We start from the raw sequence: 4,843 nt of genomic DNA, 5'->3' as shown, positions 1-4,843 counted from the left end.
GTGTGTGTGTGTGTGTGTGTGTGTGTGTGTGTGTGTATGTGTTTGTGTGTGTGTTAATATTTAAAATTGTTCCAATTTCTAATAGGTTTCATATTTGTTTTTACTTCATATGACAATATATTTCATTTATGGAAATTTAATATATATATACGTAATATTTAAATAATAGTAATAAATAATAAAGTTTTGACAATATGAACAAACTTTATAACTTAATATAACTAAAGGGTAGATTTAACTGCAGTTTGACATTAAATATTATTGGAAAATGCTATATTCCATGTACAACTACAAAATATTTTAGCAAAACTTTCAATAGTTTTAGCAAAATACAAATTATTTTATGATTGCACTTTTAAAAAAATGTCACCACATGAACATATAAAATCAACTAGTAAAGGCAATAACGTGATTACAAATTATACTTTACATTTTTTTGATAATACATTATACATTCATAAAAATTTGAAACCTAAAATCTCGATATTGATAACAAAAGCTTGTGGATGTTATGCGTCAACTAGCCAGTTAAACATCAAATATGAATTTCCGAACACACTAGCAGTGATGTCATTATACATCCACAAATCTAAATGTGGGGCGTGCAGATACGGTGACAGTTGGTTGAAAGCATCCCTTCCTAATAGGGAGACCTACAGGAGCTGGCTATAAATCAGTCTGTGGTGACATTTCGAAGACAGGTGCTATAACAGACTGTCGTATAACCCACTTTTCTGGTGACATCTGATAGTTCAACATGGTTCAATTTCAAGAAGAAGGCACGATGATTGAAACACCATCCCTAAGACTAAAGAGCTTATCAGTAATACTGAGAGGATATACGCACATTCTTCCTTGCAGTATTCCACGGTATATCCATCCAGTCCAGAGCCAATATTCTCTGGGGATCTCCACTTAAGAGTGACTGAGGTGTCATTGACATCATCCACACTGAGGTTCTGAGGGGCACTTGTGGGCACTGCACATTCATTAGAGACATATATATATATATACAATGAATTCACAGCAGAAAAAAAAAAACATGCATTTCTACAGTATTGCAATTATTAAAAGAAGAATGGATGGATTGGGTGGATGAGTGCATGGATGGATTGATTGGGCGAATGGATGGATGGGTAGGTGAGTAGACTGGGTGGATAGATGGCTATATGGGGATGGATGGATGGATTGATTGGGAGCATGGATGGATGGATGGACGTATGGATGGAAGGATGTCTGGGCAGACTCGGTGGATGGATAGATGGATAGATAGCTAGATAGATAGATTGATTGGTTGGTTGGTTGGTTGGTTGATTGGTTGGTTGATGGATTGATAGGGCAGAAGAATGGATGAATAGGTGGGGTAGATTGGGTGGATGGATGAATTGATTGGGCGAATGGATGGATGGGTAGGTGAGATTGGGTGGATTTGGTGGGTGTTTGGAGTGATTGATTGATTGGGTGGATGGATGGATGGATTGGGTGGATGGCTGGATGGATTGGGTAGATGGATGGGGATGAACAGATTGGGTGGATGACTGGTTGGGTGATGGCAGGATTGGGTGGCTGAATGATTGGGTTGATAGACTGGGTAGGTGGATGGCTGGATAGGTTGGAGGAATGGATGGATGCTTGGGTGGATGGAGGAATGGTTGGGTGGATTGACAATGAATGGATGGGTGAGTGGGTGAATGGACGGATTTGATGGCTGGCTGGCTGGCTGGCTGGATGGATGGATTGATTGATTGACTGACTGATTGATTGATTGGGTGGATAAATAGTTTACCTGCTGGAGGAGGTGGTGTTGGTGCTTTAGGTGGCTCTTCCACAGGTGCAGCTGATGATCAAATATGCAGGAATATTAGGATTCAGAGTTCAATTCATTCACATGCATCAAGGATTTTACTGCTATGTCAATAAAATCAAAACAACACAATCAAAGCATTTATTGTCATTTGCTGAAGGGTGTATCTCACATTATAAAGCATCCGGATCCAAACTGAAATGGAATAATTAAAAATCATGACCAAACCAAAATGATTTACCCTCAGCTGAAGCATCAGTGGAGGGAGCAGCTTCCTCAGCAGGGCCTGATAGCAAATCATTAGACTTCCATTAGCACAGTGCCACTCTGGAGAGATCGCTAGATTAGTACTGTTTAGAATAAGCAGTCTTTTATTTTTTTTTTAGTAATGGTAGTTTAGCGTCATTGAGTAACAGCTGCAGGAATAGCACCTTCTTATACAGCACAAACGTCTGCAGATATATGCCTTAACCTAGCATAACCTCCCCCTCATGCAGTGGTCACATCAGTTTCTAAACACATCAGCAGCTAAAGACGCTAATGAAAAGTCAGGTGAAAAGTCATGCCATTTCATTTCAGCACGCAGTGAGACACACTCTTCAACCACAGCCCGTTCTTGCATTGGCTGACAGCATACATTGTTGGTGATCAGTGGTTTTTGCACTCAGCAGGCCACCAGTTTACTGAAGAAGTAACATTTGGTGTGATAGATGATGGCTGGATGAATCAGTCTTTGTAAACTGACAGTTCAAGTCAAGTCAAGTTGAGCTTTATTGTCATTCTGCTGCATGTGGGGACGTACAGTGGAACGAAATGTCGTGCCTCACAGGACCACGGTGCTACATAAATACAGGCATACAACAATGAAGTAAAACAGTAAAACCTATACACAACTAGCCTACTGAATGATTTTGACTATAAATATACTATATAGAAATGTTTACCTATACATAAATTAAAAAAATACAAACTATACGAATGTTTCACATAAACACTGTACCTATACACAACTAACCTACTGACAGATTTTGACTATGAATATACTATATATATATATGTTTACCTATACATAAATAAAAAAAATACAGATTACACGAATGCTTCACATAATACTGTACATGTGCAAAGAGAAACATCGTAAGTCAAGCAGCTGGCTGGGGAACAGTGCAAGATGATTTGTAGTGCATGAGCATGTAAACACACATATTACGGAGTCTTTTGTGGGATTATGTACACAAAGCAGTGTGTGTGAAAAGTGTCTAGTGCGCATAGAGGAGAGTGTGTTTCTACAGGTGGTTTGTACAGGCCCTGTAGCACACTTCGAATTGTTTCAGAAATGTTTCAGACAGTTTTTTGTGATGTGGTAAGGTTGGTGAGATGGTCCATGTTTCAGGAGGTAGGGGGTTGTGTGAATACAATTATTGGTTAGCATTTATCATTATTATTGCATGCAAGTGTTGGGGTGGGCAAACGATGCAATTCATTCTGGGGTAATCTTAATGTTTAAGTAATAATACATTTTTAGAGTGTAAAATCAACAGACATTGCAAACGCTGAGGAAAACCATACTAGATTGTTGAGTTAGTGATGCTATGAGGTGTTAGTGCACCTGTCCCTCTTTTTTATTATTATTATTGCCGAACTTATAATTACATAAAAGATCAGGGTAAGATGGTTGTATCTAACAATGAACAATCATAATGGCATAAAACAGTAAACAAAAATTCCATGTGTTCATCATAGTATGAGATAATATGCACAGAAAAAAAGCACAGTGACAAGGTTAAATATCTTTGAATAATTCATCGTGATGCATTTTTTTAGAAGCCTGAGGGATGAAACAAGAGTTAAATTCAACAAGAAAAAGAATAAAGCAAAGGAGATTTAAGCCACTTTTGCTTGTGGATGAAACATTTTGCACAAAATAATTAACAAGATATTCAAGAGATGACGATTTTGGGTATTCGTAATAGAAAAATTACAAAATGCTTTAAGGATAAAACTGGATCACATTAGTGGAGTTAAAAATATAAGAACTTGAATCAACCCAAAATGTACTGGCTATACTACAATCACACAAAAAGTTACGCCCCTCTCTTGCAGTCCGCAGACAGACGCTATTGCAACAACTGAAAGTGATACTGACTCACAGAAATATGAAGAAAATCTGTCTTCAAAAGTGAAAATCTCTAAGCAGTACCCAAAAGCTTCTGTTTTTCCTTTTGTGTCTTTGCCAGATGTGGTGTTTCAAGGATTTCCCCGCGACCATGATTGCAATGATTGCACTTCTGCATACCATAAATTCTCTTCAACAGACGAGGAGTCTCCGACACAAATGTAAACTGGGTAAACTGGGTCTGTATAAAAGCGGTTTTATTGTGTATGAACTGGTTTTGAGTACTGCGCACTTGGCATTGCGCAAAGATCTGGCGAGAGCGCGATTGTTATGAAAATCTTGCTAATTATTACTCCCATTATTGCACTTATTTGTTCATTCTATGTTGCCCCAAAAACACATTACTATGCAAATTAGATGCAGTTTATAGATACATTGTATATAAACTTGTTTCTTGTTTATGGCCATTTTACAGACATTTTGCATAAAGAAAAATGGTTTTTAAAAATATATCATAGTTTAGAGTTTAGAATCGTCTTTTTATAAAGTTTGGTATAAAAAATGAAAATTGATTTGTGATTAAAACAAAAATCCCACTGTTTTAGCCTTTTCATGTCTATTCATGTCTTTTTATTTCTTAAAAAAACGGACTTTTTAAAGGGGTCGTATGATGCTGCTAAAAAGAACATTATTTTATGTATTTGGTGTAATGAAATGTGTTTATGCGGTTTAAAGTAAAAAAAAAAACATTATTTTCCACATACTGTACATTATTGTTTCTCCTCTATGCCCCGCCTTTCTGAAACGTGTCGATTTTTACAAAGCTCATCGGTATGAAAAAGCGAGGTGTGCTCTGATTGGCCAGCTATCCACTGCGTTGTGATTGGCCGAATTCCTCAAGCGTGTGGTCGGAAATGTTACGT

General features: G+C 37.4%; 1 pseudogene; it reads right to left on the bottom strand.

The window, feature by feature from the left end:
- Positions 1-4,843, bottom strand: part of LOC107673414 (myosin-binding protein H-like) — a 23,176-nt pseudogene that overhangs the window by 13,069 nt on the left and 5,264 nt on the right.

This window comes from Sinocyclocheilus anshuiensis, unplaced genomic scaffold (assembly GCF_001515605.1).
Source record: "Sinocyclocheilus anshuiensis isolate Anshui unplaced genomic scaffold, SAMN03320099.WGS_v1.1 scaffold453, whole genome shotgun sequence".
NCBI lineage: Eukaryota > Metazoa > Chordata > Actinopteri > Cypriniformes > Cyprinidae > Sinocyclocheilus > Sinocyclocheilus anshuiensis.
Note: the sequence above shows the minus strand (reverse complement) of the source record. Positions and strands in the feature narration are given on the sequence as shown.